Here is a 23,660-nt window from a genome sequence, read left to right as displayed (position 1 = left end):
AATCTGTACAATAGCATAGTATGCTAGGTTCTTATATTTTTATTTTAATTTAAAGATACAAAAAACCTATTCAAGCTGTCTCAGCACCTTCCTGGAGACTATGATCTAACTAAGACAAAAACAACAGCGGCAAAACAATAGCTGTCCTCTGCAGAAAAACAGCTTATCTACAAAAGCTAACTGTCAAGTATGCCAACCAAAATAAAAATAAAATATATGATTAAGGAAAATGATAAATACTATCCCTACCTTCAGTTCAGTCCTCCTTAATTGCTTTCCAGAATATAGTATATGCTGTAAATATCAATAAATATAAACTTTTTTTATCAGACCAAGGGGAGAACAAGTTCTAAAATGGAGAACAAGCCAAGACTTGGTGCTATCTTAAGCACCTTCACTGACCTGCATAGAGCTGTTGGCACAAAGAGAGGTGACTTCTTTCACACATGGAACTGGTGACCTGTAGGGCTTTATAGGGCAAAATAAATCCATTGGGAATCTATAAGGAGCTATTTCAGATTTTAGAACATTGGCTGCAGCAGCAACCCTTTTTTAATGAAACATGCTTCCACACTAGCATGTATGCAGAGTACTTTCTGCACCTGAGAACCAAATAACACAAACCCAGCAATGTTTTAGATGCCTGGTTTGAAATACATATGATGACAAGGATCATGGATGGGATTACACCTGGTTTGGGATCTGTTTTCAGTATTTATAATTCTCCAAAGGAGCCATTGCCAAGTACTGCTCCATCATATGGTGGTCAAACCTAGGTTTCTTTAGTTCTCTTGGTTTGAGAGGCACTTGTCTGAAAGTGCCATAAACATAAATGGTAGAAATAGTTTAAAGAAATTAGAAGACATTTTCCTAAGAAAATATTTCTCTAACAGTACCATGGTGCTGAAAAAGTGAGCTTTCTTCAGATATTTACTTTTTAGGAGACAGAACTTCTCCAGTGATAAACTGACAGATTTTTTAGTATTGTACCATTATGTGAGAAGGTATATACACTAAGCTGGAATACCTGCATATGCAGATGCACAGTGCCCATGGTAAGTTTTAACTTGAAAACAGGGGAGACAAAAAAAAAACTTAGTGAAGAAACAGCCTAGGACACCTTTCTCATATGAGATATTGAGGAGCATAGGCCAAATGTTATACCCATGAATCAATTCTTTTTAATACATGGATGAACTAGATGTTCCTCTTGTTAAAGATTAGTAAATAACCAAAATAGTTTGCCTTTACTTTCCATCTCCTCCTTCCCTGTCTCTTCTGTACACATTCGGTTAACTGTTCTCCCATAATCATCTTTGTCTTGTTTTTGTCGCATCTATTTAAAAAATCATGTATATGTGTGGGCAAATCTATTAAAAATCTCCGAAGAACCTAGAAGGGTGCTTGGTACTATGCTAACAACTAGAATAATCCACTGAAGAATCCTTATTGGTTTAGTACTGATTCATGCCAGTCAATATTTATGCCACTTCTTAATATTGACTTTTATGCCCCCTTCTTGAAACTTGTTCTATGCTTATTGTAAAATCAAAGCAGAAGCCAAAGAGTATTGTATTTGTCTCAGACACTCTGCAGTCTGCTAACCTATTATAGCCTTACAAGACTGAAAATAGGTAAACTGCATTTTTTTTTAAGTAATAGAGACACCGTTAGAAGCTGAAAGATTTTCCAGCATTTTTCCTTGGCCTTCTATTGATTCTAAAAAGCTACTGTGCATCTTTTACTAAAGTAGCATAATGTTGCTCTCATAGATCTAAATTTGTTTTTCTGATTTTTGGGGGTTTTGTTCCTAACCTAAAAGCCTACAACTAAGTGCTCATTGCCAGTTAGAAAACAAGAAAAGAAACTGGTGTAGTGTACATGCACTATGGAGGATCAGAATTTGTTGTTCATTCTGAATGCTGCGCGACACTTCACGGGATTGGTCCTGGATTTAAAAAGGAAGTTAGATTCATTTAGTTTAGTATTATAAAGAGCATAAGGTATGAAAGCTGAACATCAGTTTCTCTGGTTTAAATGCATCAGAGAGGACACACTGTCATTATAATAAATGTATTCTCTTCCAGCTAATAAATGTAAATGATAATTTTATGAAGTCAGGGAAAGTATGCTAAATGCTTTTAGGACTAAGGAAGAATAAAGATTCTCTGGATGGTGTCATCTTGAGTTCAGCAGGTCACACTGTAAGTAATCATATAGATTTTTCATCATTATAAGTAAGGATGGTACATACTACTTAATATGGGTCTGTGCATACCCACCATGTAAAGCACGCACACTATTTTATCTTTAATGGCCAGAATTACAGGAATTATTAAAGCCCATTAAAAATGTAGAGGAGGTTTTATTCATTGTACTGACACGCTGCTTTTTTTGGAACCCCAATGAATTCTATTTTAAAATATTACCTTAATGCTGGAAGGCTAAAGTCAGCACAGACGCTAAATATAAAACTGTATCTAATCTAGCAGTTGTGTATTTTATGTATATTTTTCAGTTCTAAAATTTAACTACTGCCACAGAAATATTTAAAAATCCCAGGCAGTTTGGATATACAAAGCATCTGTAAAATAATTAACTATCCTTAAGAAAATTTCCTTGACATACATGCCATTTTGGAAGCATTTATGCAGTAGGGGTGTGCAAAGCTTTGGTCGCTCATTTGATTCGGCAGAGATTTGGCCCGACTCAGCCGAATATCTGAATTCAATCCGGAGACCCTTTATTCTCTCTGAATCAATTTGTAGAGATTCGATGATTTGGACATGGACACAGCTTTAAATGTTTTTTTTTCTACATATCTCAAGGTACCAAGCAGCTCATGAATGCTGAGATGGTGGGGCAGATGGAGCATCTCACAGGAGGGGGGTCGTCCCTGGCATGCTCGGCAGCAGACCTGGAAGTGGACCAGAAGCACTTCCAGTCCACTTCTGGGTCTGCTGGGGAGTGCGCTGGGGGGCCCCCCTGCACCCCTCCAGCTTAGCAACTGGTGCCTCCTGCATCTGGGGGGCACCCAGGGTCCCCCCACAGCTGACCGCTGAGCCAGGAGTTATGGGGAGGGGGCCCGCAGCTCCCCAGAGGACGTGGAAGTGGACTGGAAGTACTTCCAGTCCACTTCTGGGTTTGCCATGGAGCATGGTGGGGGAGGGGGGACCTCCCTGCACTCCTGTGGGACTCTCCATCCACCCCACCATTGCAGCGTTCATGAGCCATGCTTGGTACCTCAAGGTATGTAGAAAAAACATTTAAAGCTGTGTCTATGGCCAAATTGCTGATTCTCTGAATCAGTATCGAATCTTCAGATTCGGATTTGGCCAAATCGAATCAGGACACTGATCCAAATCAACAAATTGAATCACTGTCCCCGATTTGGGCCGAATCCAAGTTCAAATTGAATACGGCCTATTTCGCACAGTTCTATTACATAGCCGTCAACATAGACAGATGGGGATGACCGGGAGAAGTGGATCTGGTCGAACTGCTGCTTTGGCTGGTTCATCTTTACATGTACAAAGCATGTCATGTCTGTTGCCTACTTGACCCTAACTTACATAGCTTATACCATAGCTCATGCAATGGTTGGCTCTAGTTTAAATGTCTGTAAAAGGTAGATAAAAGATAGGTGACCTGACAAATAGTTTTCAGGAAAATTCACCTTTTTTCCATGTGCAGAAAACATGTATTTTGTATATATAAATATATCTGTATGATACATGTGCATACTTCCAGCTAAGCAGATACAAACACCCCTTTCCATATACATGGTGGCATGCTTTTAGCAGTTAGGGAGTACACTTACATAGGAGATGTGAAAATCAGTCTGTCATCCCAAATGCAACAAAGAATCCATGGGCCAGGATAACTCCGGGTCCAGGGACAAACATTATACAAATATCGGTTGAAGTGATCAGAAACTGGTTTAAATCTGTAACAGAGCAGATGTTCTGTGCACATAAGCCAGTTTGAAAATGGCTGAAACTGGTTTGAGATAAACCTGGTTAAATGTAGTATCAGACTTAACTGATTTGGCTCAAACCAGTTTATGCAATGTCTGTCCCAGACCCCTCGTTGGTTAAAGATAAATCAGACACCCCCAGCATCCCAGCTTGCTCTCTGGGCTGGGCAGGGCTCTCTGCTTCACAGCAGGGCTGGCCTCTCCCCTTTGCTCCCTGGGCAGAGCACCTTTGGTACAGTTCTGCAGACACAAAAGGGTGTGCTGACTTCCTGGTGCTCACCTCCCACTCCCCTCTCACCATTTGCTGCTTAAGCAGGGATCCCTTCCTCCTCTCTCCCACAGCAAGGACCATAGCCAGCATGTGTTATGCTAGCTAGTGCTGTATAAGGCTCTGGCAGAGTGCAGACACAGCAGGGTTTGCCTTCCCACTGCCCTACCCTCTCTCACTGCACAAGCAGGAAATCCCCCCCCCCCCCAATCTCCCACCATATGGACCCTAGGCACGTGGTATGCTAGCTAATGCCGAGAGGTATCTGTGTTTGTGTGTGTGTATCTGGGACAGGCAGGCAGACAGATCTAGGCTTTTGTGGGAGATAGGCTATTGTTTTGCTAATTGGGTAATAAAGACTCTCATCAGTTCTAGGCTGCCTTGCTTTACCTGTCAATTTGCTGCAGACAGTCTGACAAGCAGGGAGGGAGATTGAAAAGCTCCATATCATCAGCAGATGCATGCACTGCACACACCCCTTTCCCTCCGAATGCTAGCAAGGGTCTGGGGGCTGACAACTCTCCTGCCCCTTGAACAGCCAGCAGGGAAAAGCCTGGGATGGTGCAGGCAGACCTCCCTAATGAGAAAGTCCTGCCGGGGCCTGGCCACACACCCCTGAGCTAAACTCTGTGGAAGGGCAGGGAGGGCTGCTCCAGCACTGCCCAGCTTCTAGCCTGAGCCACTGCAGGCATGTGCCTGCATTTCCTCAATCCAGAGAGATTGTCTGTATGGTTGGAAACTGGTTCAGCCTAGCCAGGTTAAACTAACCTGCAAAGGTTGAATCAATTCAGGCTCAGGCTTTTTGAATATCTATCCCTAACCCAGGAGTTCCTGTCCCTCAGACTTCAATTCAAGCAAACTATCTCTTTCTCTAAAAATATGATGTGAAAAAGCAGTGAAGAATTTTTTTTTTGTAATCTCTCCCTCCCTCCCTTCCCCCAGCCATTGGGACAAAACCTGAAATCCTTACTACGTGTTCAATTAAGCTAAGTACAGACGTTTAAGAATCCTGAGGTGGAAGTGCTTTAAATATATTGTTTTACTCAAAGTGTTCTAGATTACGTCAGGACAGGTCTGAACACATGTGTGCTGTTTGGTAATGGGAGTACCTAGCCTTAGTGCTTATGTAGGCAAAACTTTCAGCTTTGTTTTTAAGAAGTTGATAAGTGTATAAGGTTTTCTGTTGGAGTCAAATTTCTCAAGAGCTTAAAATTAAGCATGTGCTTAAAGGGTTTGCACAATCTGTCAAAGGCAAGATTAGGATTTGCCTTAATGTAATTTTATATTTGCTCCTGATGTGGTTTCTTGCCTCCATTGACTAGAATCTTATTACTCTATGTGTATCATGTGATTGAAATTAATTAAAACAGGAGTTATTAGTATTCAGATCATAGAAGAGTTGCATATTTCTACTTCAACAAGAAGCTTCTTGTGTAATTTAAAACACTTATTTATGTCCATCATGCTCTATTTTTAAAAATTAAACAACTTCAGCTCTGAAACTGTTCTTTCTGCTGTTTCTAAACTATTGTTTGAATAATTTTAATTAATCATTTTGCAAACCTAGACAGTAACTAACATACTCTGTAATTATAAAACACATGCATTAAATTGTCCCTACCATGAATATTCAGTTCATCTATATTTTACATTTATTTGTGTTCATGCATGTATAACATGTATATAACTCTATGGAGAGACAGTGCTATAAATCTGGGTTGAGAGAGGGGATTCAAATGTGTTAGGACTATCAGCATTTTGAAGTGCATTTTACCAATGAGTTATGCCCTATTTTAAGACTAGAGAATTCTTCCTCTGCTCATCAACATATATTTATGTACCCCCAACCACACACACTTGTACACACTCAAGCTGTCATTTGTAATGTTGTCCAGGTAAAGTCCTCTCAATAGAGTCCTGACTAATTAGGGAATGGGCAACAGAAGGTGCTGGTCTCTCTCTTACTCTACCCCGAGTCCTAGCTGGCTTGAGGAATTCTACCTCTACTGCCTTTTCCCCAAACTGAGTAACAGTAGCATTGCTCCAGAAAGGACATTTTACAGAAATAGGCTGCATTTGCAAAGAAAATTGGATTCAGGGTCCAGAGCTTATAGTAGGAGCCAGGTCCTGGGGGCACACTGTGACTACCATAAGTTTGTTCTGTGCTTCACACAAGAATCAGCCACTATCCAAAAGGAAAGAGAGACCCTAGCCAGGGCTAAATCATAGATTCATAGATGTTAGGGTCGGAAGGGACCTCAATAGATCATCGAGTCTGACCCCCTGCATAGGCAGGAAAGAGTGCTGGGTCTAGATGACCCCAGCTAGATGCTTATCCAACCTTCTCTTGAAGACCCCCAGGGTAGGGGAGAGCACCACCTCCCTTGGGAGCCCGTTCCAGACCTTGGCCACTCGAACTGTGAAGAAGTTCTTCCTAATGTCCAATCTAAATCTGCTCTCTGCTAGCTTGTGGCCATTATTTCTTGTAACCCCCGGGGGCGCCTTGGTGAATAAACACTCACCAATTCCCTTCTGTACCCCCGTGATGAACTTATAGGCAGCCACAAGGTCGCCTCTCAACCTTCTCTTGCGGAGGCTGAAAAGGTCCAGGTTCTCTAGTCTCTCCCCATAGGGCTTGGTCTGCAAGCCCTTAACCATAAGAGTGGCCCTCCTCTGGAGTCTCTCCAGGTTATCCGCATCCCTCTTGAAGTGCAGCGCCCAGAATTGCACGCAGTACTCCAACTGCGGTCTGACCAGTGCCGATAGAGGGGAAGTATCACCTCCTTGAATCTATTCGTCATGCAGCTGCTGATGCACGATAAAGTGCCATTGGCTTTTCTGATGGCTTCGTCACACTGCCGACTCATGTTCATCTTGGAGTCCACTAGGACTCCAAGATCCCTTTCCACTTCTGTGCCACCCAGCAGGTCATTCCCTAGGCTGTAGGTGTGCTGGACATTTTTCCTCCCTAGGTGCAGCACTTTGCATTTCTCCTTGTTGAACTGCATTCTGTTGTTTTCTGCCCACTTGTCCAACCTGTCCAGGTCTGCTTGCAGCTGTTCCCTGCCCTCCAGCATGTCCACTTCTCCCCATAGCTTTATGTCATCTGCAAACTTGGACAGAGTACATTTCACTCCCTCGTCCAAGTCGCTGATGAAGACATTAAAGAGTATCGGTCCAAGGACCGAGCCCTGCAGGACCTCACTGCCCACACCCTTCCAGGTCAAAACCGACCCATCCACCACGACTCTCTGGGTGCGGCCCTCTAGCCAATTCGCCACCCACCGGACTGTGTAGTCATCCAAGTCACAGCCTCTTAACTTGTTCACCAGTATGGTGCGGGATACCGTATCGAAGGCCTTCCTGAAGTCTAAGTATATGACATCCACCCCTACTCCTGTGTCCAGGCATTTTGTAACCTGGTCATAAAAACAGACCAGATTAGTCAGGCACGATCTGCCTGCTACGAACCCGTGCTGGTTTCCCCTCAGTATAATTTGTCCTGCTGGGCTCTCGCAAATGTGAGCCTTGATAATTTTTTCAAAGATTTTGCCAATGTTGGAGGTGAGACTGACTGGCCTATAGTTGCCCGGGTCCTCTTTCCTCTCCTTCGAAAATGGGGACCACATTGGCCCTTTTCCAGTCCTCCGGGACTTGGCCCGTGCGCCACGAGCGTTCAAATATTCCCGCCAGTGGCTCTACAATGATGTCGGCCAGTGCCTTCAGCACCCTCGGATGGAACTCATCTGGGCCTGCCGACTTAAAGGCATCCAGTTCTTCCAAGTGACTCTGCACCATCTCAGGGTCAATGGAAAAAGAAAAGAAAAGAAAACCATTGATGGAGATTAAGCTCTCCATTTAAGATTTATGGTTTTTATTTAGGTGGATTTTTGGTTGTAGCCATGTTGGTCTAAGGACATCAACAGGCAAGGTTCTTTTGAGTAGATGTGATATCTTTTATTACAACACCTGAGTAGTTGGGGAAAAAAAGTTTTGGCAAGCTTTTGGGTAGTCATCCTTCTTTAGGCATAGGGAGTCTGCTGTTCTGAGAGTCCAAGAAATTAGAGAAGTTAAAAGTGGCAGGATGTCAGTGAGAATGTAAATAGGTAGAAATTAGAAAGATAAAAGATAAAGCAGAGAGCGGAGAAAGCAGGGGGAAAAAAGGGCTAAAGGGAGATATTACAGTGATAGAATACAAGGTAGAAAAGAGGCTGCCTGTGAAAAAGAAAATAGTTGGTGTCACAACCCAAGGGTGTGATTTTTGTTTGTGTGCGCTTCGGCACTGCTAAATTATTTCCCGCCACTCGTAGCTTTCTTTGCAGGGTGCATTTCTTAGTTGCAAAAACAGAAGTGCACGCTTCAAGGAGTTCCCACCAGTTGTATTCAAATTTGTGCCCCACTATTGGCCAGTTCTAAATTATTCCCACGTGGCGGCTAGCGATTGGCTTGCTAGCCGTATAAGAGGCTTGAGCGGTTTCCGCCCAAGTTGGAGGACTCCACGACTATCAGGAGGAGGAGAACTTCACATCTCGTGAAGATCTCTAAGCGCTGAGGAGCCTATCGGACTCAGCGTGTATCTCAAGAAGGCTATAGGGGTCTGATCAACCTCTCGCCTCTCCCCGTCGCCGCCTGATCCCTCGACGTACCCTTCCCTGCGTGCAAGTTCCACGGAGCCTAGCAAACTTCATGTGAGTGAATCCAGAGCTCTACCCGGGTTCGAGTCCTGCAGGTTTATCTTCCCATCGCTGAAACCCCATTGCAACGTACTCTTGAGGTTTTTGTTCATCTTCCTGTCGCCGAAACCCCATTGCGACGTACCCTCATGTTCTGCAGGTTCGAGTTTTGTTTTGTTTTGTAACTGCAACTCAAGCAAGTTTTCCTGCCTGCACCGCGACCATCTTCAGTGTAAGTAAAATAATCTTAAATCAACCACTAAGCGTCCGTGCCTAATTCTAGCCTGCCGCCTGCCTTCCCCGACCCAGCGTGTCCGGGCTGCTGGCCACAGCCCGCCGCGTGAAGAAAAACCCCCGAGGGCCTCGGACCACTCCCGGTCCACACAGTTGGATATCAGGAAAGCAGGAATGGGAGAAGCTCAAAGTGTGAGAAGATGTAGTGAAAATATAAAAAGTTAAAACAAAAGGTAAAGCAAGGGAGGGAGGGGAAAGGAAGTAGGGAAGGGAGAGGGAAAGTCCAAAGGGAAACACTACAGTTGTAATAATACAAGGTAAGAAAGAGGTTCTCAATGAAGAAGGAAATAGTAAGAAATCAGGGAGGCAAAGGGCAGATGTCTTTCACACTGACATCCTGTCACACTTTTAGCTTCTCTCATTTCTTGGAGTCTCAGAACAGCAGAGATTCCCCATGCCTTAAGAAGGGTGACTGTGCCCGAAAGCTTGCCAAGAACTTTTTTCCAACTACTCATTTGGTCTAATAAAAGCTTTGACATTAACTGAAAAAACCTTGCCTGCCTATGGCTTTTATTTAGTTATTGTCCCTTTAACTGTCCCATTCACTGGCCTTGTGGTTGTTCTCACTAGGCTGATGAAGGGGTTGAAGTGCTTCTTAATGGTTGAGAGATCCTGAGGAGGTTTTCTTCATCCCAAAAGGTTATAAGAGGGTTCTCCACAGCAATGCAAACTATGAGTGCTTGTGCCTGACTAGCTTTGAGACAACCTTTTTACAGTCCTTTTCCTGTTTCACTGCTTTTCATCCCAGTTCTGCTACAGATTAGCTTGCCAATTCTATATTGCAGTGTAACCTGATTCATTAGCCTGGCTATGTAAATGGTAAATGAAACAAGGCATTTCATGAATGGCTATAAATATGTTGAATGACTAATAAAAATACCTATAAGTTTAGATGTAGGCACCTCTCTTTATTTGCCAATAATTTAAATGTTTAGTGTCTGATATAAACATACTAAGTCATGTGCATACACATACAAGTTAATTTTGCAGTTTTGAATACAACATAGAAATAAAGTAAGATGGAGTATATTCAGTAGAATGAAGATGCTGCCTTCTACTGCAAATCAAGTTATGTACTTTTCCTAGTGCAGATTTAGGGCTCCTACATGCATGCAAGGAGACTGCTCCAATGTGCTGGAAATGCAGTAAGTCAGAGCAGACTCGATTAATCAATTAATCGAGTCTGCTGGAGCATAGAAATTGACATGCGTCACATGTATCAGCGTCACCGCACCTCTCTGTGCTGACAAAATGGAAGCGACACACTTTGAAATAAAACACGTTCGATGAGCTTTAGTTCAAAGTACACCACTGCCATTTTTTCAGCATGGGGATGCATGGTGATGCTGATACACATGATGTGCAGGTGCTTTTAATTAGTGTGGCTCGCTAATTAAAAAGTGCCCAGCACTGCTAAAATGCCCCTAGATACTAAATTGCACTTACCCAAATTTTAGTCAGCATCTTATGTCCTTATGTCCCCTGTGATGTCAAATGCATCGAAAAACATAGTGCTGTTTAAAGTAAGGAGAAGTCTAAAATTATTATTTCTGTATACTTCATATGTATTCTTTTGTAGGTTCGGTTGGACTTTCTGGACAATTTGTTAGAGTGAGTAAGCAATTAGCTATCAAATTGCACTTCAGTTACTCAGAGCTGGCAGAATTAATTTGTCTCAGCTCAGCCCATGTAAAAGTATCCCTTCCATAAGCACGGAGTAATCTTATCCAAAGAATTTGGAAGCTAAATGTATATTAATTTAATTAATTTTTAAATGCATTAAAAAAAAACAACTAATGGTGCTTCTTTCTTCACTCTATTTTGAATAAGCTTTTCTTCTAAATAATTTATTTCTGTATATTAAAGCTTGGTTTTGGCATGGTTCATAAGAAATCTTTAAATGCCTTCAGACTAATAGTTCATTGCACAGAAAATAATTTGGCAGACCTCCAATGACCTTTGGACTAAATTTATTCTGCCAATTATTAAGCATAATCCCTTTCTTCTTGGGAAGTATATTTCCCCTCCATTAAACCAAGAGACCTATCAAGTCAATGACATTTGGCTTGATTTATTTATTTTTAAAAATAACCTCCAGTCCTACCTCTAAAACATTCACAGTTAAACTCAGTTCTGTGGGGTGTAACCACTGCCAACTCTGCTGGTAGTGAGGAGGTTATAGATGCTCAACACAGCACTTACCAGAATTGTGACATTACATCTTAAAGACCTGATCCTTTCATCGGCTGAAGTTAGTAGCACAATTCCTATTCACTGCAATGGATAAAGGCAGTAAGGGTTTGATTCTGACTGTTGAGACCACTCACTTCCTTTTTAAGTCAGTAAATATAATCGATGCCACTCAGGAAGCATTCTGTATCTTGCAATCTTGGCCCTTTACTATTCAGCTTTATAAGTAAGAGTGTAAATCTTTCTCGCCAATTAGGCATTTAAAGTACTACATTCTAAATATTAATCTGTGATTTATTTTATGCTGTACAAACCTCCCAGTTAGAGCAATAATTTTAAAAATGTAAATAGTACTCTGTATGTATGTCTGTCTTGCCTCAACAGTAAAGCTGTTTCCAAGTGAGACCTCTTAGATTGGAGCTTGTACTAGTAACGTGATATGACAGTGAGTAACAGCTTATACTTCTAGAGAGACCTGGGAACAAAGCCATTTTTTCCTTTTGATTCAAGCCTTTAACTTTTTTTAAACAGATATTGAAAGCCACTTAGCTGAATATATGAATTTGCAAAACAAATTGCAGTGTCATTTCTCTTTGGGCATTATGTTCCATCTTGGCATGGTAATGAGAGCAAGGAAAATCATATTTAATAATTTAAAGATCTAAGTGTTTGCTAGTATAAATTATATCAGCAACCTTAATCTCAGTATTTCTGTATTCCTGTCCATCCCTGATACAAAACTCATTGAAGGTAATAGAAACACTGAGTGATTAAGAATATGCCCTTGTCATACAGAAATAGCAGAATGTTAACCATTGTTTTATTAAAGAAAATTTAAGATTCTCATGTCAAAAAAAGAAAGAAAATAAGACCAAGATGTTTTCAGCCTTTAGTGAGGTTTTCAGTTCTTTTCGAATTTCTAATTCACCAGACCAATTCATGAGTTGCAAAACCTTTATATAGTACAGGGGTGGGCAAGATATGGCCCAGGGGCCAGATCCGGCCCACCAGGCCATTTTATCTGGCCCGTGGCATGCCTAAAAAATTAAAAATTAATATTTATTTGCTCCTAGCTGCCTGTCAAAGATGACAGGAGTCAGGGGTAGTAGGACCCAGAGGAAGCTGGTGGCAGGACCCAGCAGCAAGACCTGCCCAGCCCTGCCCCCGGCCCCTTGGCTTCTGGCCTGGGAACATGGGGCTGTTCCTATTTCCCTGCTCCGGAGAGGGAAATGTGGCCCTCGACAGCTTGCCAAAACTCAGTAAGTGGCCCTCTGCCCAAAATAATTGCCTGCCCCGATACAGTAGAATCTATTGCATTTGAAATGAGAGTGAGCAGCTCACTATCAAAACAGCTGTTTCAATGATACTGGAAAGAATTGTTAATCTGCCTCAGCCACACCAACTTTATTGTCTCTCAGTGTTGGTGTAGAAGGCCAACCTGAAGAAATGTAATATTAACATCAATACCAGAGTGACTCCAGCACTGTCTTGTCCCCAGTGGTACCATGAGGTATGACCATCAGTTATTTTAAGCAAGCTCACCTCACTATGGAGATAGATAAATGAGAGAGACAAAGCTGTGACCCAGCCTCACCAGAATCTACTCCTTCCTCCTAGAACTATTTGCCACATGTGCAATTGATCATGCAGCTCTCAGATTAAGTTTGTTAGTTATCTGCAGACTTACTAATGACTTCCCTTTTTACTGGAAGACTGTTGTCCTTGCATCAAGGGACTGCTGCTGCTAACAACAGTGTCAAGCAGACAGTACCACTGACAGATGTTTTCAGTTGTGGTGGTATAAAACATCTAACTGTGTACAACACTTGTTAAGGATGCTTTAAGAGCCACGGTCACTTTTCTATCATAGATGCTACAAAGAAATTACATCATGCTGCATCTCCAATGTTGGAGCTTCAGCAAGATAAGAGATAGCGCCATCTTACATTGACAATTCTCCTCCTCTCTCTGTAGAAGGAAGAGCAGAAGATGAAACATTAAGCATATCATTTTGGCTGCTTTAGTGTTTGTAATTTTTAGTCACACTGTCAGGTGTGTGTGTGTGTGGGGGGGGGGGGGGGTTCCCCTTCAGAGTAAGAGACAAAGACTGCAAATACACAAGGCACAATGGTATTGTATTGGGCTCTTTCACAGGCTGCTTCTGAATCTGCTCCAGGCTTGTCCAACTAAGCAGCAGTTTCAAGTGAAGGATCGAAGTACTAGTTTATAGTTTTCCCGAGCTGTTCAGTGTAGCTTCAGGGTTGCCTACAGCTAAAGGAAAAGCTTTGCCTTAAAAAGAATCCTTTTTTGGCTGAATTAAAAATCAGAAAATATTTTATATTCTCCATTCAGCCAGTCCTAGAAAAAGGTTGAAAGTAAGAAAATATCTGAACATTGAGTCCCAAGTCTGTCTGTCCATCATTCTCTCTCCTCTCTCTCTTTGCCTATGAAAGCACGTTGCACTCTTTCACCACACATTTCACTTCTCCTCCTTTACACTTGGGGTTTCATTTCCCATGAGCACCTCTGTTTTCCCAACTAGTCTACTCCTTTAGAACAGAAAAGCAGAGATGTAGGTACAAGGTGATTTCTTCCCTAAACAAATACACAAACCAGTTGAACACAGCTGACATGTTTGATATTGAACAGAAAGGAATTTTCAGTTAATAGGTAATAAAATAGCCATGTTCTTAGTCCTATTAACTTCACATACATAAAAAAAATTATCCTTAAATCTTTTTCCTCTGCTCTTTTAGGATTTGATTTACTTCTTCCTCTCTCTACCCTGCTAATCAATAAGGCCAGATATAGACATTACACTTTTACCGGTGTAAGTGATCAGAAACTGGTCTATACCCATAACAGGACAGAAGTTTGGCACACAAAACCAGTCTATACCTGTAACAGAACATAAGTTCAGCCCACAGACTAGTTTAAAAAGTGCAGAACTCAGTCTAAGATTTGCCCCTCTCTTCTCCCCACCACCCCTCTCACTCCCTGGCCAAGAAAAACAAAACAAAAAAAACAAAAGACAAACCTATGTTCTGTTCACTACCAGTTTAAACTGCTCCACTTACAGAAAACCATGTAACTTAGTTCAATTCTGTCTCAGGTTTTTTGAATGTCTGTATCTAGCCTAATTCATAGTTGTATCAGAGTAGTAGTACAAAAGGCAGCCGCCTTCTAGTCCTTCTTAATGATTTTAATCATTTGGAGGTACTTTTGCTCAGTGGTATTCAAATATTTACCCTGAGAAGAATGAACAGTGCATCACTGACACTTCAGCACTCTGGAGTGTCAGTGAACATATGGATTTGTATCTGTAAAGAGAGCCTTGGAGAACTGTAGCAACTAGAGCCTTGTTTTTCAACTTACTAGTTCTAACTTATCCTTCCCTCCCATTACAAAAAATGCACACTGGTGAGCTGTTGCCACCACCAAATTGCACACATTAACAACATAACCAGGGGAAGAAACTTTTAAACCAACCAGAAAATCTAGTCTCTTTAGTATATTGCCTCTGAACAGCTACCCAAGTGCTAATTAAATTCTGCACAGAGCACCCTCATCATAAAAATAATACAGATAATGTGTTATCCACCTCAAGAATCACACTATCTGCTACATCCAAATAGAGTGACTTGGAATGCTATTTGGCATGTCATTCATGCCAGATAAATTGCTTATTTTCCTTTTATTTGACAGAGTTGACTTGCATTTTGGGAGTCAATTAACATATTCTTAACATTAGATCAATTGGCTTTCTCTTGGTAAGCCATCAAGTTTCCCTGTATTACAGACTTAATTCTAGTAGCATAAAGATAACAAAGCTAGCTTTAAACAAGTTAGCTCATGTACTGAAAGTAGCCTAGCCACAGCAATACAGGTCTCTGTGCAGGGTCATTTATCGTGACAAAACTCTGCTAGATAGCTTCTAGTACTTAAGCTAGCACAAGCTATCTGTCAGCTCCATTGCCATTACATGGTAGAGTTATCCTTTACTGAGTTGGTGTGATCATTCAACAACCTCCCCTTTGCATTCAAATTAAACATGTTGTTAAAGGGACCCAATTCTTTCCTCATGTGCCTGATGAAACTGTTGTGATTATGTGGGAAATGTGAACTCATATGCCAAGTGCAGTAATGATCAGGCTAAAGGCTATACAGGAAAGGGAGTGATAATATTTCCTCTTAACACTTCTATTTTTTTTTTAAATAATCAAATATTCATTGCATCAGTGGCTGGAACTCATGTGTCACATCTTCCAAGCAACTCACCTACACAACTTGGCTAGAGAAGCGCCATTGTGCTCCATCTCTGTGACTACAATATTTTATACAAAATGGTTGCCTCTAATAAACTGAGGAAGATCCATCCCAGTATAATCTGTAGCCTGGTATTTAGAGCCCTGATTCTGGTGGCGGATATCTTGATTAAAGTCCCTCCCCAGATTAGGCAGTTTAGTTTTGAAAAATTCACCTTTTGTCTTTTTATCATTAGGCCTTTCCATTATAGGCTTTTCCATTCTCTTTTTAGAGGGCTATCACAATGCAAATATTCCATTATGTCTACTGAACTTTGGCACCCTGAATTGCTTGTTAAATTTTGGGATAAAAATGTAAGCTGCTTTTTGCCAAATGGTTGATTGAAAAATATATTCTTTCCCCTTTGATTAAAAAAAAAAAAAAAAAAAAAGCAACCATATCTTTAGGGAGCTTTGTCACCCAGAAAGAAAGGGCTGGGTGATAAAATGTAACACATACATACTCCATGAAGAATACCTTTTACAATTTTAAATATATTATGTTGTCTATGTAGCTATATATAATAATCAAAGGGAGCAGGTGGGGGAATGCCATGGTTCACTCAGTCGATTTCAACTACATTCTTTGAACACTGTATTGATAAAAAGAGCTCCATGTAATTAATGCATTAAACTCCAAGCCTCCATAACATAGCCTTGCACCACACATGCAAAAGATGGGATTAGCATATAGGTTAAGAGAGAGAGAGAGAGAGAGGCAAAATGGATCCTGTACACCCTTTCCTTTGCTCCTCTTGTGTTAATAGTGTTTACACGATGCAGTGCTGTAAGATCACGCTGTTAAATAAGATTGTGGGGATGGGACAGGAGACAAGACTAAATGAAAGTTACATGATGGAATTCCTGCCCACTTATATTCCCATCCATGGTCAGACCTAGGATTTTGAATAGGAGGGTACAGATGTTGTGGTGCAACTTCACATATAACACAACACAACACACTTTTTCTTCAGGAAAAAAACACCAAACAAAAATACAGGTTTTACTGACATGTCAGAGGCTCAGTGATGATATTCAGTGTAATAGCAAAGTAAAACAAATATAGCCTTATTGGAATGTGCAATAATTTGCTAGATTATATACAATATTACGTTTAAAAAACATGGGGAACTAGGCAAAAGTAGTAAAGCAGATATTGTTTTATTAGTCCTGTAATCATCATCATTAAATATACATCACTTATTCATATTCATGAAACAAAATTATGGCTTCTTGAGCATCTTGACAGTGCATCCAGCACTTCACTGTCATTTTTACACCTGAGTTAATGTTTACCTGAGATAATGTTACCACACCTGAGTTAAGGTTTCAGGTGGGACTAAAAACAGTCAGCAGGACGGTGAAACAGAAGAGAGTGTTTACAAGGAACGTCTAATATGCCAAAATTGCAGAAGAAAGGATAACTTGATTAATAGGACATCAAAACCATTAAAAAGGATAATGGGTCATTAACACCTGAGATTATCAAGAATTACATATGTTAAAATGAACCATGAAGTAACATGAAGTAAATGACTCCCTCAACACTGCCTGAATAGAAATGGTGCTGCCTCTCCTAAGCGGTTGCTTTTAAAATTTGGGTGATGCAGAAATCAAAGTGTATCACTGCACCAGCCCGCTCTTCCCCACCACCTCCGTCCCCGTTTCTGTCCACCTTGTTCTTAGAAATCCTGGTGTTTGCATACTTAAATCTCATTACCACCTCAATAGAGCATGTATATGAAGAGTATTAGGGCAGTGGATCAGAGAGAGGAAAAGTAAAGTGGGAGGGAAGTGAAGAGACAGGTGTAGAAGTGCTTCTGCAGGAGTGAAAGAGAGGATCCTAACCACTTCTTTGTATCTTTACTGGGCTGGTACTGGAGTGCAGGAAAAGTTGACACTGTTTCTGAGCAACTGGGACAGCTAGCTAAGTAGAGAGGGAAGGGCAGGCTTCTGAGAGGCTATGCCTGGCTGAGGAGAGAGTAGTCTCTGTTGGTGGGAGTGGGAGAACTGAGGAGGAGATGTATGTCACTTCCAAACTTTTGGGTGCTTCACTTTGCTACCTTTCTACTTTTTAACATAGTTTATGTGTGAAAATAATATTTTCCCAGATAATGAGGTAGATTACTGTGACTATATACTACCATACCAGTGTTCCACATTATACATGTGTGGGAATATATATATTATAATACACAAAGTAATAATAAATCTCAAAAGATGAATGGGATTTGCTGCTGCTGTCCCTGTAGGCCACATCCAGATGTGCAGAAGCATGTGCTTGCAGAGGCAAAAATAGTAGTGTCACAACTTTGTGCCGCTGGTTTTCACCACAACACATGCCCCTGTACATGTGCATTGGTGGGTGACAAATTGTCCTGCTTTGGGCAAACTGCCTTTGCCCAGCTCCTCCTGGCTCCCAGCATGCTAGAGAAACTGAAGGAGTGAAGATGCTCTGGCCAGCAGCCAGAGTGTCTCCCTGGAGGACCAAGTCTCTGTCTGCTGGTGCATGCTCCTGTCATGTGTGTTGCACTGCATTTTTTTCTGGTGCTGTATTTTTTTTGGCCCCTTGCTGCAAATTTGCAGTACAGGACATGTCTTAACATTCCCCACATGCAGCTTACGGCACCACAAACCTCATGACACTGCTCGTCTGAGTTTGTACCAAAGTCTCCTACATATATACTCTCTTCTGCAAATTTAAGGACACATGTTCCCCTGGTGTTAATTGCCATGGCTATTAGTGAGAAATCATTGAGAACTGTAGCAATATTTATACCAGGTGTGGACCTGCACCTTTGTATTTTCCTGAGAGATTTGATTTTTATTTTGTAAGCCATCTATCCTTAATTCCCTTATGCTTTTACTGGTTTACCAGTATTTGTGTGCTTTAAAAGTGTTTTTGCAGCTGTGAATGCTTTATGAGCATCTTTGATAGCTCACTGATTGCACATTGGGAATTGCTGTATATAAGAGAAACCTGTACCAACTTGCAAAAGTTGGAACAAGAGTTTATTTGCATATCATTTCCTAATCAAGCTTTTCTTAAAACTTTCATTTTCTGTATCCGGAGATAAAACCTCTCAAGCTGGATTTTTATCAGCATTTTTATCAGACAGATTTGCTTTTTCCTACTTAAGAACAGCAAAGTTCATGGTCAAAATTTAGAAAAAAAAATCCTTAAAATGTATTGAAAGTTTAGGAAGTGCTGTGCTGCATAAGTGGTCCCCCTGTTCCAGTAAATAAGTCAATGAGAGCCATTTCATCTTCATAAAATTAGGCCACTTACATGCCTAAGATTGGACTAGACCAAGGGTCAGCAGCCTACAGCCAGCGGTCTGGATTTGGATCTATGCTGTGGTGCCAATTCTGTCCTCCACTATGGGAGGTGTTGGGTCCGCAATGAGGGTGAGTGCAGACAGCTGGCTGCTTGGGGCAGGGAGAGGGATTTCTGGTCTAAACCACAGCTTAAAACATGTTCAAAAGCAAGCAGCAAAAGCCTGCCACCTCTGGACTACACTGCCACCTGTTTTTTGAAGCATGGGTATATCTGTATCTGTTTTAATTCAAGTGCGGAGTGCAGAATATACAGGTTTAAAGCTTTATTCCTCTCCTTTTGTAACTCCCACATTTTAACAATTATCCAAGCACTTGGTAAGTTACAGTAGTTGATTGAGAAATATTAATAACTTATATTTTAAAAGGCTTATAATTGAATGTTTGCATTCAAGTGAAGCATGAAAATCTTAGAGACTAAAATGAAATATTGCTTTACAAATACTGTTTAGAAAAAACAGAATGAATTAAACTCTGCTATACCTAATTCTTATTGCCCAATGCACAGATTCCTACTCTGAGATGTATCTGCTAAATTTCATTGAATTGTTTGGTTTTGTCTTGGTTTTCTGGATGTTCATTAGTATAATTAGAAGCAGAATTTGGCCCTACTTGTTGTATATACTACTTTGTGATTAAAGAATCTGGTTCTTGGGTGGTAGATACTTCACGTGGCACTGCCGTTAGTGAAGTCCTACCAGCCTACTGAGATTCTGTCCCTGGGTTTGTAAAAGCAGTATTGGTTAGGTTTTTAATTCTTTTCTGCTTCTTCTTTCTGACATGATTCCAGTATGCAAAAGAAAGATAACTAGCATTAATTAAGAAATTGGCAAGTATAAATTCTTGGGGAATGTTGCTGTATAATTGAGCGTAAGGTATGGGACCTTTTGCACAGTCAAAATTTACCACAGTCTGGGAATCTTAATGAGTCTAATGAAGACATGCTTTAGTTTTGAATATAAAAACATGCCAGAAGGTAGCACAAAAGGTAAAAGAAGCTGGGATCCATAAATTTAAGAAAGGACTATGCTTTTAAATGTGTATGTAGTTTATGATAGACTTTTTATCCAGACAGCAGAACGAAGGTACAAACTAGGAGATTTACTAGAGGAATAAACCTGCAATAATTGTAACATACATTAGGTCTTTGCTTTTGACATCCTATCTGTACATTACTGGAAAATAAGAGTGCAACTAATAAAAGTTTGCACTTCTGTAGAGGCTGTCAACCAAGCATTTCAAAGTGGTTTAAAAACATTAAATAATTCTTCCATCAGAGTACTTGGTAATTTAGCAGTGCATAAGGATCATGTCACCTCTGCTGCCTGATGACTCTATAATAGGTGCACTTCAAAGCACTTTAAGAATATTGTATGCAACTGAAACTGCTGGGAGACTTTCTATAGCTAGAATGTAATAATAGCAACTTACTTTTTCTAAGATGCTGGCCCTTCAGCAACCATAATTTAGTAGCTTAGCTAAACAGTGGCACATCTGGCAAAATTGGATCCAAATTCTACAGGGGTTAATATTTGGCTGTCTGTTGATATCCATGCACTCTGTATAAACACTGCAGATAAGGTTCTTTGGGTCAATGTGATTTCTTTTATTAGACCAACTGAATAGTTGGAAAAATTGTTATTTGCAAGCTTTCAGGCACAAACACCCTTCTTTGGGCATAGGGTGAGTCTGCTGGCCTAAGGACAGACATTACACACAAACCAGTTTAAGTGATCAGAAACTGGTTTAAACCTGTAACAGAACAGATGTTCCGTGTACATAAACCAGTTTGAAAATGTCTGAAACCATTTTGAGATAAACCTGGTTGAATGTAGTATCAGAGTTAACTGATTTGGCTCAAACCAATATATGCAATCTCTGCCCGAGACCCCTTGATGGTTTAAGATGAACCAGACAACCCCAGCATGCTCTCTGGCTTGGTCAGGGCTCTCTGCTCCACATCAGGGCTGGTCCCACCCCTCCACATCTGCTTGGTTTATCTGTGCTAAACAGGGATTATTCCCTCTCCCCCTCCCCCCATCACCACCACTTTAGCAGGCACCTCCGGATTAGCTAGAAGACCAAATGCTGGCTACAGTCTATGCTGTGGGAGAGACAAAGGCAGACAGGCTTTTTGGAGCTAATCAACAGGTATCTTAATGTCCTTCCTTGGAAATGTTTGAGAAGAACTGTTTGCTCCCCTCCCTTCCCCTCACCACTCTCTGCTAAACACAAATTCCCCCCTCCCCTCTGCCTTTGCTGAGATGTCTGTGTATTAACCAGTAGGCCACATGTTGGGTCTGTCTAAATAAACAGATAGCTGGTGATGTGTCTCTGTTGTTTTCTTAATGGGGCAATAAACACTGAAATGAATGATAAACACTGTTTATCACTCCCCCTGCTTGCTTGCCTCTCAGTTTGCTGCAGACAGTGTACAGAAGCAGGGTGGGAGAGTGAAAAGTTCCATATCAACGTGCCTCAGAGTGCTAGCCCAGGGCTCCAGGCTGGCAACACCCCTGCCCTTTCAGCAGCAAGTAGGGAAAAGCCTGGGAGTGCAGGCAAGGTGGGGGTTTACATCCCTCCCTAATCAGAGCCCTGCTGGGGCCTGGTCATACCCCCCTCAATTTAGCTCCATGGAAGGGCAGGGAGGGCTACTCTAGCACCCACCTTTCCCCCGGCTTCCAGCCTGAGCCACTGCAGGCATTTGCCTGAATTTCCACAGTCTAAAGGGATTGTCTGTATGGTTGGGAACCAGTTCAGCCTAGCCTGATTAGACTCACTTGTAAAGGTTGAAGCAATTCAAGCTGAGGCTTTTTAAATGTCTATTCTTAGCCCTGGTGTTTGTGTACTCTCCTGCATGAAATAGAAGCTTAAGCCAATATGAAATACAGGAAAAGCTCTGTTATCCAGCACCCATGGGGAATGGGAGGTGCTGGATAACCAAATATGCCGGTTACCTGAGAGGCGTCTTTGCCTGGTCAGGCAAAGACGCCCCTCCCACCACGTCCGGTGCATCCACCTCTCAGATTAATTGTGCTGCCCCTCCCCTGGTGTCAGTGTGCTGGAGAAAAGGGAGCAGGATGCTCCACGCAGGTTGCTTTCCCCTGGGCTGTGGCCCAAAGTGGGACTCAACGAAACCGGAAGTCCCACTTCCGGTTTTGCTTTTGCTGTGTCGACCAGCGTCAGCTGGCATGCTGGTTAGTAGAGCATGCTGGTTAATGAAGTGCCAGATAATACGGCTTTCATTCTATTTGTCCTTAGACCAATATGGCTATAACCAACACTGGTGAAACACTGCAGACATTTCTGTAGTGTCTAGAGGAATCAGCATAAGAAGCATAATACAATGACTCATCAGAAACATGCAGCCTGCAGCACCTATATTGTGTTACTTGTAGCTTTTCCATCTACTGGTATAAGGATCTGACCTTTATACATTCATGGCCCAAGGTGGGGCATCTGGAGGCATGTGTTAATCTTTAGTGTTCCTGAAAACTAAAGATAGAGGAAAAAAATCTATTCTTTTTCATCAATACATTTTGGTTACTACCCTTTTAATCCCTTTTGTCTCCCTCATTGACCTCTACTTCTTTATGCCTGGCACCCTTTCACATTATATCCTGCACAATTGTGCAAGAGGAAAATGTTTCAAATACATAAAGGAGAGGAGGTCAGTACAGCAGACAAGTACTGAAATGATTGTAAATGTAAATGATTGCAAATGATTTTAAAGCTATAGTCTCATTAACAGTATGTAGTATAAATTCTGTTTGTCTCAGTATTCATTAAAATGTGATGAGTATAGATGGCAAAAATGTTATAGAGGAGGAGGAAGATAGACTGAAAGAAATCAGACCTCTCAGAAAGTGAGAAACTAGTGATGAAAATGGTTAATATCTGAAAAAAATGTTTTGGCAAGGAAATATCTTGATAGTAATTTTGTAAGTAGCAAAAAGAAATTGGGGGCAGGGGAAGGTAAGAGTCAAGAAATATATTCCAAACCTTTTGAGAAACAGAAGAATACAATGCAGCCTGCTGCTTCAATTCTGTGCAGTCTTTTGGTTTTGTGTTTGTATAGTGCTGGGACAGTGGGGTCCTGGACTGTGACTTGGACCCCTATGTGTTATCACAATATAAACAAATGCACACAGAGTCATAGGCATTATGAGAAGCAGTGGTTAAGCATGGTTGAGAGAGTACTATTAGAGTGTCAGCATGACAAACTAATTGTGCTCATCTGATGAGTTAGAGTTTACATTGTTCTTATCCACAGGCCTTCTCTCTGTCAGTAACTGGGCACAAAAGCCTGTAGATATGTAGAATGCTAGAGTCCACAGAATGCTAGAGGGAAGGATGGCTGAACTGCCAAATCAAAGGGTAAGATCTTTAGGATAGTTTTGGCTAGAGCCCATTCTCGCTGTGAGAGGATGCTTCTAGCTAAGTAGAATGAAAAAAGTTAACAAATTGGTAGAAATGCATTTATATTCCTGGTGAAGTCAAATCACAAAATGCTAATACAAGCACTGATATCTTCTTTTTGCACAGCACAAGTAGGATGGAGTTGGTATAAAATCAGGATAATTTAACATAAGGGGAAGACAACAGGCAGGCTGAATAAC

General features: G+C 41.3%; 1 protein-coding gene across 2 annotated transcripts in view; it reads left to right on the top strand.

The window, feature by feature from the left end:
* Nucleotides 1-23,660, top strand: part of GALNTL6 (polypeptide N-acetylgalactosaminyltransferase like 6) — a 1,039,950-nt gene that overhangs the window by 608,244 nt on the left and 408,046 nt on the right. The window lies entirely within an intron of this gene.

This window comes from Alligator mississippiensis, chromosome 2, assembly GCF_030867095.1.
Source record: "Alligator mississippiensis isolate rAllMis1 chromosome 2, rAllMis1, whole genome shotgun sequence".
In the NCBI taxonomy this organism is placed as follows: Eukaryota; Metazoa; Chordata; order Crocodylia; family Alligatoridae; genus Alligator; species Alligator mississippiensis.
The sequence above is the reverse complement of the archived record's forward strand: the minus strand, read 5'-3'. Positions and strand labels throughout refer to the sequence as shown.